Below are 12,405 nucleotides of genomic sequence, written 5' to 3'. Positions count from 1 at the left end.
AACTGATTACATGGATAAATAACACTGTGAACTCTTGGTTAAGGGTAAGCCAGGCTTTTTCTCAGAGGGTATTTTCTGTACAAGAACAATTATTACTCAGTCACGTTCCTTTGAGCAACACTGGATATTTATTAAGCCTCTTATTCCTTGTCACAGATTCTTGAAATAATAAGTTATCACTGCTTTATGCTAAAGATTTATAGTTTCATAGAACCATGGAAAGGACCCACAGGGATCATTGATACAGCTCCTGGCCCTCCCCAGAGACCCCAACAATCCCACCCTGTGCATCCCTGGCAGTGCTGTCCAATCCCTCCTGGAGCTCTGGCAGCCTCGGGGCCTTGCCCATTCCCTGGGGAGCCTGGGCAGTGCCCAGCACCCTCTGGGGGAAGAACCTTGCCCTGATCTCCATCCTGACTGTACCCTGGCCCAGTTCCAGCTGCTCCCTGGGACCTCTCCCTGTCAGAGAGTAGAGAGCGATGCCCAAGGAATGTTGCAGACACAGTCTTTCAATACGTCAACTTTAATGGAAGTAACAAAACCCAGCACTGAATTTTCAGGGATTTGCATAGCACATTTGTTGAATGGTTATAGCAGAAAACAGGAATAGTCCCTGGCTAGGCTGCACCTAATAAATATCTATATATTGGTGTCATTTGCTATGCTCTGCTTTCTTTGAGGAGGACTTGGCAGTCGTAATTAATTCGGAAACGAACCCAACCCTGAATTCCACATTACATGGCTGAGAGTTTTTCTCATTTTTGTTAGAAGAATCCAATTTAGTTGCGATTGACCTTTGTTCCTTCCTTATAGCAGAAGTTATTTGAGGAGCACGTTTTATCTGAAGCTAATGTATTTGATGTGTTTAGGGAGAAATTTATGAGGAAGCTCTGAAAAGGCTGCATAAAAGTTATGGATCTGAAAATATTTGAGGAGTTTGGTGCATTCTGGTGTGGGTATTTTAAGGCTGTGACAGCATTGGATTCAATCTGTTTTCCTTAGCTGAAATGAACACCCAGATTTAGCACCGAGTCCCACTTGGACTGCTTTAGGTTTGTTGGTTTTTTTTTTTTTTCTTGTTTTTCATCTCCCCTCTTCTCACATTTAAGAATGAGATGGTGGTGCCATGCTGGCAATATTGCCCCCATGTTACTTTGTTATAGTTATTATTAAAAATAACATTGTGCCACGAGTCTATATGGGGATTTTTCAAAGACAAAAAATATGTTTGTCTCCCTGAAGGGATCAAATAATTGACATATTTGGAATGTGTGCAGGTGTGGTATTTAGTAGGCATGGCACCGTCCTGCCTAGAATGGAAGTGTGTGAGGATGCTTCTGGAAAGTTCCTGGAACTTTAGAAACTTCCATTCATCCAGCTGAATGCTTCAAACTTGGCCAGAAATCCAAAACTCAGAGATGTGGATATTCTCCTGTCCTATCAGTCCCCTAAAGGGTATTTTTAAACATAACTAAATTTATGATGAAGGTCTTGTTCCAACGGGTGATACATTTCAAATAGTTAAAGCTGTATTTATACTTGATGGACAGAAATTTGACACGTGTTCTTTATGTTGTGAAAACATAAAGAAAAAAGAGATGCTCGAGCCGTGCCTCATCTAATCTCTGTCTCACTGCAGAAGCAGAGGTGCCAAGGACAGGCACAGCTCCTCCCTGGCACGGGGAATTATTTTCCTGTGTGGAATTAGTGATTTGTAGTGGCAGCAACAACAGAAATGCTCATAGGTGCTCATAAAGCACCTTTCACCTGGGAGAATTCCTGTCCTTAGGCCTTCCCATTGGACTTGGGAACTGGCAGAGCTGGGAGCACACTGGAAACCAGGCAGGGGATGAGCAGCAGGAGCAGCTCTGGAGAAGGACCTGGGGGTGCTGTGGGTGAGAGCTGGGACCCAGAACTGCCCCTGTGCCCTGGGCTGAGCCCCCAGTGTGGGCAGCAGGGGAGGGGGGGATTCTGCCCCTCTGCCCCTGTGCTCAGGTGAGGCCCCACCTGCAGAGCTGCCCCAGCCCTGGGGCCCAGCACAGGAGGGACCTGGAGCTGCTGGAGAGAGCCCAGAGGAGGCACCAGGATGATCAGAGGGATGGAGCAGCTCTGCTGGGAGGAAAGGCTGGGACAGCTGGGGTTGTTCAGCCTGGAGAGGAGAAGCTTTGGGGTGACCAAACTGTGGCCTTCCAATGCCTGAAGGAGTGACAGGAGATATGGAGAGATTTTGGGCCAGGGCCTGGAGTGGCAGGACAAGGGAGAATGGCTTCCTGGTGCCAGAGGGCAGGGTCAGATGGGATATTGGGAAGGAATTGTTCCCTGTGAGGGTGGGCAGGCCCTGGCACAGGGTACCCAGAGAAGCTGTGGCTGCCCCTGGATCCCTGGAAGTGTCCAAGGCCAGGTTGGACATTGGGGTTTGGAGCAGCCTGGGATAGTGGAAGATGTCCCTTCCCATGGCAGGATATGGCACTGCATCATCTTTGAGTTCCTTCCCAGCCTAAACCATTCCATAGTTCTGTGATTCTGTGACATCCCCTCAGGCTCATATTCTGCTTTCATTTCATGCAAAAATGCAGAAAGGGTCGATTTTGATCAAAGTTGGAATAAGTTTCTGGATAGGGAACACAAATTAATACTTTCCCTAAATATTTTATCTTACCTATGTCTGTTTTATCCAGACATGCTATTTTTGAAGCTAATGGCAAGTATGGCAAGTACTGAGCTTAGGAGATTTTAAAAACATTTATTTTTCTATAAATCATCCTCTTCGACATTTACCTTTTTTTTTTACCTTTTTTTTTTTTTTTTAAATAATATACCACTACATCTAGCAGATCAGATGTGAGAACTGTTTTGGAGTGGAATGGGATATAGTGTCAGTCTAGTGGCTGCTGAAGATGAATAGTCTCTAAATAAGTAATAAAGCTGAAGTGGCTGTACCTCACTCTGAGGAATTTGTTTATTGATACTTTCTGCCACTTGAACTGAGATTTTGCTGCCATCAAGTTGAAATGGGCACTGCCATTGGTTTTTATTTTTTTTGATCTTTGTTTCTAGGGGGGGAGGTGGGGGTTAATTGTGGGATTTGGGCTTTTTGATTGGTTCTTTAGAAGCTGCATGAGCATAATACTGACAGGGCAGTTATTTCTTATTACAATGTACTCCAAAGGGTTGAAATTACAATTTAAGGGAGGTTATTATACTTTACTGCATCATCTAGAAGTTGGCTAAGCAAAAAATTTGTTTGTGAAAAATTACATTTGGGTTTATGTACAGCTGAACTAATGACAAATCACAATCAGTCTTTTGTATGCAAAAATATTTTTCATGCCTTCAGTTTTTTATGAAATTTATTCCTATTTGTCCCCTTCTCCAGATGCTAATAATAATTCGTTTTAAAACTTTATATGAAACTTAATACAGCCATGACTTCCATTTTTGATCCGTATCTCAAACAGTGCACTCTTTTTTAATGAGTAGAACAAAAATCTGTGAATGTATCTATGAAAACTTCAGAGAAGTTGTGGCTGCCCCTGGATCCCTGGCAGTGTCCAAGGCCAGGTTGGATGGGGTTTGGAGCAGCCTGGGATAGTGGAAGGTGTCCCTGCTTATGGTGGGGGATGGCACTGAATGGGCTTTAAGGTCCCTTCCAGCCCAAACCATTCTGGAATTCTGGGATTCTGGGCTGGTGCCTTCTCCTTTGTGTGTCTTTGGAGCTGTGCTGATGCAGCCAGTCCTGGAGCAGGGGCCAGCCTGAGCCTGGGGCTCCTCTTCACTGTCACATGGTGACTTTTCCCTTCTCCAGCACCTGGGAGAGTGGTCAGGCTTGTGGTGTTGTGTTAGGTGCACAGTGGGAAGAGGGATCTGGATTTGGACAGCCTGTGAGGTATCTGGGTCCTGGGATTTGTTTAGGAATCTTAGAAGATCAGAGCTTTTACCTGACTTGATTCCCTCACACACTCACTGCTGTGAGCCACCCTCAGCCCAGCATCTTTATTCTCTATTACGTTCCTGCTCTCAGGGCAGATCCCTGCTGGCTGGAAAGGCTGCACAGAAAATCCTATTTGTTCATGCAGTCTCTCTGTTATCAGGGTTGAGCATCACCAACCAAGGTCCTTGGGCACCCCATGACATTTGTCTGCATGGACTGCCCCCATTTCCTGGCTCTCCCTGCACTGCCAGCATCTTTCCTCCAGCCAGGATAATTGCTCCTTTCTTTTCAGGCCCCAAACCCTGGATTCCCAGCCTGACCAGGCTGTGTCTAAAGCACACAGGGTCAGCTCCCTGATTTGTGTATCTACCTCACCTCTCTTTATTAACAGGATGTGGCAATTCTGTTTAATCTATCATTATGAAAATTTAATGATAGAGATAATGAGTCAAAGGTTTCTATGAAGAGTTTAAGAGTTCACATTCACACCTTCATGCACAATTCTGTGCTGGCTGTCACCATGCACTATTTAACCATCATAAGGCCCTCAGGCTGCTGCATCTCCAAATGTCCTGACAGCTGCAGGGATCTCATGGCACTGCTTTTTAACTTGTGCTCACTCCGGATGCAGCTCATTTTCCACAGGTGGCCATAGCTGATTAGATGGGGGATGATCCTTCTCACACCAACGGTTTTCCAGCCCTGCAACAAATTGTCCTCTTTAGAAGTCATATGATTCCTTTGCATTAGCAGGTCAATTCCAGACTGATTCTAGCCATCTTCATGGAGCATGGGAACACTGCTCCAACTGCTTGGCTGAAAAAAGGGGAAGATGGATGGTGATGGTAGGAGCCACTACTGTTGTTGCAAGAGAAGCTCAGTGTGTCCCTGCTCTTCCTGCTCTTCTCAGTGGCAACGGCAGGAAGCTCTTCCTCAGTGCTGGAGCACTTGGGTGTACTCTGGGCTGAGCATTAAAATCCACATGGCTTTTCACTTTTGTCACTAAACCTGAGAGTTTTGGAGTCACTGCCTTCCCTTTTCAATTCCAGGTTTCTGCATCTGCTGTGGTTTCCAGCTGTTGATGGTTCCAGTCACTGCACAGGCCAGGGCTGACAAGGAGCAGTGCAGGTCAAGGCAAGGAATATCCTTTCTCCATGGAAAGGGTGCTCAGGCCTTGGCAGGGGCTGCCCAGGGAGATTTGGAGTGCCCATCCCTGGAGGTGTCCAAGGAAGGGCTGGATGTGGCACTCAGTGCTCTGGGCTGGGGACAAGGTGGGCATGGGGCACAGCTTGGACTCCATGGGCTGGGAGGGCTTTTCCAGCCTCAGGGATCCTGGGATTCTGTAATTAAACAGTAATGAGAGTCTCCTTGGTGCTCTGGACTTCCAAAGGGAAGTAGATGGTGAAGAGAGTTGAATGCAGTTGTGTGCAGGATGGGCCTCAGAAGTGCCTTTGCCTCTTCTCCCTCCTGATTTAGTTCGTGGTAAAAGGAATGTTTTGGAAAGATGGGAGCCTCTGGAACTGAAACAAAGCTCATATTTCATGTGGCACTTGTGGAAAATCTGGAGATCTGAGACAGCCAAACAAAACTGTACGTGACAACTCAGCAGTGGTAGGGGGTCAGTCTCTCTATGCTCTGCAGAGGTTGCTGTCTACTATGAAAATTAAATACGGATTTTTGCTTCTTATTCCAGCTATCCAGGAATTATTTTACTGAGGGGCATGGCAGATTTTGCTTGTGGTGTCACAGTGAACACATACCCAGCTAGGAATGACACACTGACCATGGTAATCACACATGATGAGACTGTTTGCTGTGAGTTTTGCTGAAGAGTATAATTTTAGGCACATTTTATAGCAGTCAGAATAGTTGTAATCTAATGGCTGTTTGGGAAATGTCAGAATTCAGCAGTCAAACAAATTCCAGATTTGGCACCATTAAATTCTGATCATGCAGAAGGGAGATCATCCCCTGAGAAGTTCAGTGTGAAGACATTGCCTCACTTTAAAGACACTGGTGTTGAAATACACACAGAAATACAGAAAGGTCACTATTTGTACCTTCTGTGTTGGCCAAGGGATGTCTGTCCATATCTGGAGCAAAACCAGATGGGCAAAGGTGCAACATTGTCTTTTGGTGTTTTCCCACTGTCTCACAGGTGAGAATGAGCCCCAGGTCCCATTCAATCTCCATTCTTTAGTGATTTTCCAATTGTTAAATGAGGAGTGACCAAGAGAGAGTGGAAGAGACTTTGAGGCTTTTCCACAGAATAGAAGAAAATTGATGAGGCTCAATGACTGCAGGGTCTCCAGCAGGCCCTTCAGAGAATGACTCCCAGCCAAGCAGTCCTTAAAAGACAGGATCAAGTAGTCCTTTTATTTAAATGCTTTCACACAGTATAGTATCACTTTTATTAGACTATTCCATAAAAAGTTCTATGCCATATAATCAAAATGTGAGGGCTTGAAAGATTCAGCTGGATTGTGTTGGCTGTGACTGGTATCTCACCAGATCATTGGTATTCACCTGTGTCTCAACCCTCCGTTTTGTACATTGTAATAATAAAATCTTGGCATGTGGCTTCATTTTGGAGAGAATATAATAATTTTGTGAGAATTACTCTAGTGAAAAATATGTTCTGTCATTAAAGATGGATAGTTCATAGAATTATTCCTACTTCCAGAGTATTCACTGATATATTTACATAGGTGATATATTCTCTATGTTCAGAATTCCAGAATGGGTCAGGGTGGAAGAGACCACACTGGGGCACCTGGTGCCACCTCCCTGCTCCAGCAGGGCCATCCCAGAGCACAGGGCACAGCATTGTGTGCACACAGCTCTGGAACAGCCCCAGGGAGCTGAGCTCACAGCCTCTCTGGGCAATCTGTTCACAGCAGAATTTCCTTTAGTCCTCTGCTGAGGTCACAAAGGAAGGTGCAATGCCACAGCAAGGACAAGAATGAAATTTCTACTCTCCTCTTTCCAATCCTAAGGTAAATCCGTGTGCTGCTGCAGAGCAAGAGATGGCAGAGGAAGCACTTAGGATATAACACTGGTATCTAGTGGCTCTTTCTTACAGCCAGAAACACAAAAAAAAATCGTGTGATGGCATTGTCTTGCAGTTCCCCTCCCATTTGATCCCTCTGGGGCTTTCCTCCAGAATTCCCCAAAGGAGAATCCATAAAGGCTCCCTGCAGTCAGCAGTCTCTGCAGGCTGCGTGCTGAGGCTTTCACCACAATCACAAGCCAGGCTTACTGTGTGACCAAGATCACTTGCAGATTTCGAGGCCTGGAAGGTGGGGAAAAGGTTCTGCAGATATGCTTGAACAAACTCAGTCATTTAAATCACCGTGTATTTAACATAATTGTTCCTGAAGGCTGTGAAAACCTGGAATTATTTCACATCAAGTTGCCTCATTATGGAGGTTATTGGTAGTGCCACGTTTAATTTGCTGGAAATGAAGTGCTGTGAGAAGAGATGCAATTTTCACAGTCATGGAATCTTATTTTGCAGCATAGATATATAAACACTCTTCTAAACTGGGGTGCATTTATTGATTAATAAAATACTCTCAGAAACTTCTGGATCCAGTGAAAACATCTTGTGGGAACTCACCATTAGTTTTCAACTGAGAGGTTTTAGTTCAAATTAAAGGGAATTTCAATATCTTACTTAAAAGTATATCAGTGGAAATAGAAAGTGGAGCCCTGTGGTTCCTTGATGATCTGAAAGTTTTTATAAGCTGCTTGTGACACCCAGGGAGTGTGAGCAGAGAACAAACATGAAGTTGTAAAGACATCTCCAAATGTGAAATTGTTGAAGGATGGGCCGTGGATAACATGAGCTGGCTGGAAACCCCTTCCTTCACACCTTTTAAGTTGTAATAGTTGAATATATTCAGTGTTTTTGCTGGCTGTAAAATGTTTGCTATCCGAGGAGGTTTGTCCTTTGCAGAGATCTCACCTGACCTCCATCTGCCTCAAGTTCAGCAGCTCAGTGGGAAAATTTAGGTTGGATATATGAAAGAAATTCTTTCCTTTGAGGACGGGGAGGCCCTGGCACAGGGTGCCCAGAGAAGCTGTGGCTGCCCCAGATCCCTGGCAGTGTCCAAGGCCAGGACACTTTGGACTTTGGGGCTTGGAGCCGCCTGGGATAATAGAAGGCATCTCTGCCCAGGGCAGGGGGTGGAACAGGATGAGCTTTAAGGTCCCTTCCAACCCAAACCATTCCATGTATGATTTTTATAGCTGGGAGAGACAGAGCCATGTGTCAGGTGATGAAGTATCAACAGGAAGGTTGCTGAGGGTTCACATGCACCATAATTCCACACTATCTTTCCCATGCAGACGTTTGCCCTGTAAGATACCGACAATTTTATGGCATTTCTTGCAACCCCTGGGAGTGAGTTATGAGTTCATTTCTGCAGGGGAGAATGAACAACATTAATGGGACTTTGGAGAGCAGTTTGAGTTGCAGAATGATGTATCCTTATCTTTTGAAGTTCTCCTGTACCAATCTTTGGAGCAGATACGAAATCATTCAAATGGTGCTTTATGATCCCCCCTTAGGAAAACAAATGTCTGTAAACATCGCTCTCTTTTGAAGCCCTAAGAAGTAGCTCCTACCTTTATATACTGATTATAGCCTCTGTACTTATAGATCCTGCTGTCTTCCCCTTTTATCTTCTTATTTTTAAACCAGCTTTTGTACATTCTTTTGGTTCAGATTGGTAAAAGTTTTTGCATTCAGGGGAAGTTGGGTGTGGAAAAATATGTCCCAAAGGAAACCTAGGGATCTTGTAAGTAGGTACTGATATGACTTATTTCCACTTGTAGGCTACTGTTGAGAATTAAATTGAGGTCAGCCCTTGGCACAAAGGTTTATTTGAGAGTGTTGGTGTTGAAATGAGGTACAATTAATGTGTGACCTCAGGGTGCTGCAGCCAAGCACATCCTATTGTTCAGCAGTGAAAGCTGCTCCCCTGCTCCAGAGGGAGAGAAAAACGGCTTCAAAAGATGCTGTCAATGGTGCCACCAGGGTGGTGGGACCCTGCTGGGGTCTGGCATCCATAAAATGACTGTGGGACACCTTAAACATGTTTGTTTTCTCTTTTAGGTCCCAGTTTCTGGAATCTTTCCCCTGGGACTTGTAAATTTAGACTTAGGTGGTTCCCTGTCTCATTCCCACCTCGGCGGGTTCATTCCTGCTGTACATCCATTGGGGGAAGGGAAGGGAAGGGAAGGGAAGGGAAGGGAAGGGAAGGGAAGGGAAGGGAAGGGAAGGGAAGGGAAGGGAAGGGAAGGGAAGGGAAGGGAAGGGAAGGGAAGGGAAGGGAAGGGAAGGGAAGGGAAGGGAAGGGAAGGGAAGGGAAGGGAAGGGAAGGGAAGGGAAGGGAAGGGAAGGGAAGGGAAGGGAAGGGAAGGTTTGGGGAGGGGAGGCTGTACAGGTGCTCTTTGCCTACCTGTGCACCTCTATCAGTGTAGGTACAGTGGCTCGGGGTAGATGAGGCCAGAGTGATGATGGAATTTCTCTTCACATCTTTTCCTGATACCTCCTGGGGCTCTCTCTGCCTTTGCCCACACCTCATTGTAGGTGTTTGTTCGAGGTCATCTGGGATAGGCTCATTTATCCAGACTTTCCTCACATGAAACATGGATCAGAACTGAAATTAATAATGGCAAGGAGACCAGCTCCCGTTTTAATGCCTTTATTGAGAAATCAGCGCTGGGTGAGAACCCAATGGGTCCCGTGCACCACTGCTGCTCCTGATGGAGGATCCAGAGGAGGAGGAATTCAGCTTTGCTGTGCAGCAGAACTGAGCCTTCTGTCCTCACAGGAGTCCCTCAGAAGACACTGGTTGGCTCGTAGTCTAGGGGTGTCATGTCGATTGGGTACTGTTCAGTCACGGTGACAAGGCAGGAGGGTCCTGGTTGGTGATTTCATCTTCTTCACTGTTTTTCTTACTTGGGAGTACCATTTTTGGCTTTCGATGTTATACTGGCTCGTTGTTTTTAGGGTTTTTTTTTTATTACTTTGTGTCCCATAAGTATTTGCGGTATTCTCATTTGCTAGGCATCATTATGGGAGCAGCGAAGGCAGTTACCCGACAGGGAGGGAAAGGGCACAATGGCAAAACAATTCCAGGGAGTGGGGTCCAGAACAGAACAACAGCAACAATTAACATAAAATCAGGGTGTTTTCCACAGTTAACAGAACATTAACAGAACAAACAGGAGCTTGTTCGTAACACTGAAATACATTCTAAGCCACATGCTTACACTTAGGGCCTCTTTCACACCCATGGGGTTATATTTCTGGTGCTCTAGGCACCAACTTGTCAGTTGTCTTCTTTAATGAGGCAAGCAACTAATAGTTGCTATAAAGTAGTTTATTGCAGAAGCACATCCGTCTCAAAGCAAAAGTCACAGACGATAAAGTCCATACTAAGTTTTGGTATAGAGTCCCAAACAGAAGCAGAAGCTGCTCCCAGAAGTCCCAGCAGGGCCGATGAAGCTGCAGCTCCTATCTTCTTCTTGGGTGTTGATGATGGCAGTGAGACAGCAGGAACAAAAGCAAAAAGCAAATGGCAAAAGCAAATGGCAAAAGCAAATGGCAAAAGCACCAGCTCTCCCTAATGCATGTTCTTATATAGAAACTTCCTAACAAGCTAAGACACAAACTCGGACCACTACTTTTTAATTTATTAGAATTCTAGTTTCTTAGTAAGCCAGGTTACGTATAAATTACACATATTGTTCTATCTGAAAAATTTAAGCAATATTCTTACTATAATTTTATTATGTCTAAAACTATGTTCCTGGAGCCTCCACGGATACACCAGTATTTATGTTTTCCAACCTTCACTAGAACTCATCATTCTACTGTGGTATCTAAGGCCTTTTACTCACTAAAAGCACTTAAAACTCATTTTACTTACTTATTCATTTGCTTGCTTATACTAAAACTTAAACTTACACCTCTACTTTATGTGTGAGTGGCTTAACATACTTCAGTTCATCCAAAGGTTTTAATTCCATCCCTGCACTCTGATTTCTCTCTGAAGAATTCAGAGAAATTCCTGGCTTACTGACTCCAACATACACCCTTTTTTAGTCATGGATACTTTTGTAGGTGTGTTATTCTCATGGATTGTGAAAGAGGAGATGCAAAGCACTGCATGGGAGCACCTGACAGGTTTCTGGGTTCCATCACGTGTTTGCCAACTGTGGGTCACTTTTCAGCAGAAATTAAAACATGTTCTTTTTTCTTCATATAGGAATTGTTTAGTGCAAATCACAGTATTACTGTTATTAACAGTGCAGTGTTAACCCTCATGGATGGGTCAAGCTTCTTCCCACACAAACTCTCTTAAATCCATGGAGGAATGACTTGGAATGCCACAGGGTATGCACTCAAATGTTATATTCTCCACATCCTAGTATTTAATAATCAGTTGGTGTTCCTTGCCTCCCACATGTTGCTTGGAAAATGTTCTCATTAATTCAATCTGAAGCAAATCCAGTGTTTTGAGCTATTGAGGCTTTAAAGATCAGGCTGGATTTGAGATAGTAGAAGGCTGGTAGGTGTCATCAGGCTCACACTGCTGTAGTACAATTTGGGATTCTTGGTGTTTGGGGTTTTTTTAATTCCCCAAAATTTACAGTACTTCTCTGTAACACCTTTGTAAAGAACACATCTTGCCAGCTGGGATAATATGCATGGCAGTTTTTCCCATTTTGCTGCTCCTGCTGTTTATGCAGGGATGTCATTTCAATTGTAATTTGATACAGGCTCATTTTTCTGTCACTATGAAGATTTTGGTGAGGGGAGGTTTGCTCTCCATCTTCACTTGATGAACAAGACAATATTCAGATGCTCTGTGGACCCTGTATTTCAATTTGGCTCATCATTGGATGAAATATAGAAAATGTTCAGTGCTGTGTAATCAAATAATTCAAACCCTGCCAAGGCGAGGAGGTGAGGGGTGGGAGTGCTGAGTTTAAAAAGCAAGCCCTGAACTCTGCACAATCTTTGGTAGGTTCTAAAGTAGTTTTAGGAAGGGACTGAGGAAATGCAGGCATGTCTTGAAAAGGGAACCTGGAGAATATGGAGAACCAAGATAAATAGAGAAGCCCTTGGTGTAGGGTGCATGGAGAAATTGGAATGCCACAAGTTGGAATGGTCTCAGGAGGGATTCACATAGGAAGTTTGTAAGGGTGGGTTGTTGTCCTGGTTCCTTCATGCTGTGTTTGGATGGCAGAGCATAGAAAACTGAGAGTCCTTGACTTGAGGTAAGCACGACCCCACACCAACCACAATATCAGTGCCTTAGCAATGGAATTCTCATCCTAAATCCCACAGCACTGAACTAGCTCCTGGGAGGAAAAATAACTCAGTCCCAGCCAAAGACAGGACTTCTGGGGGAACAGGAACTTGCTTTGCTTTTCTTGGCCTTCAGAGAGGTGGAACA

At 44.6% G+C, this 12,405-nt stretch overlaps 1 protein-coding gene across 9 annotated transcripts in view; it reads left to right on the top strand.

Moving 5' to 3' along the window:
- Positions 1-12,405, top strand: part of PCDH15 (protocadherin related 15) — a 643,743-nt gene that overhangs the window by 236,792 nt on the left and 394,546 nt on the right. The window lies entirely within an intron of this gene.

Source organism: Sturnus vulgaris, chromosome 8 (assembly GCF_052056855.1).
Source record: "Sturnus vulgaris isolate bStuVul1 chromosome 8, bStuVul1.hap1, whole genome shotgun sequence".
NCBI classification, from domain to species: Eukaryota; Metazoa; Chordata; class Aves; order Passeriformes; family Sturnidae; genus Sturnus; species Sturnus vulgaris.
Note: the sequence above shows the minus strand (reverse complement) of the source record. Positions and strands in the feature narration are given on the sequence as shown.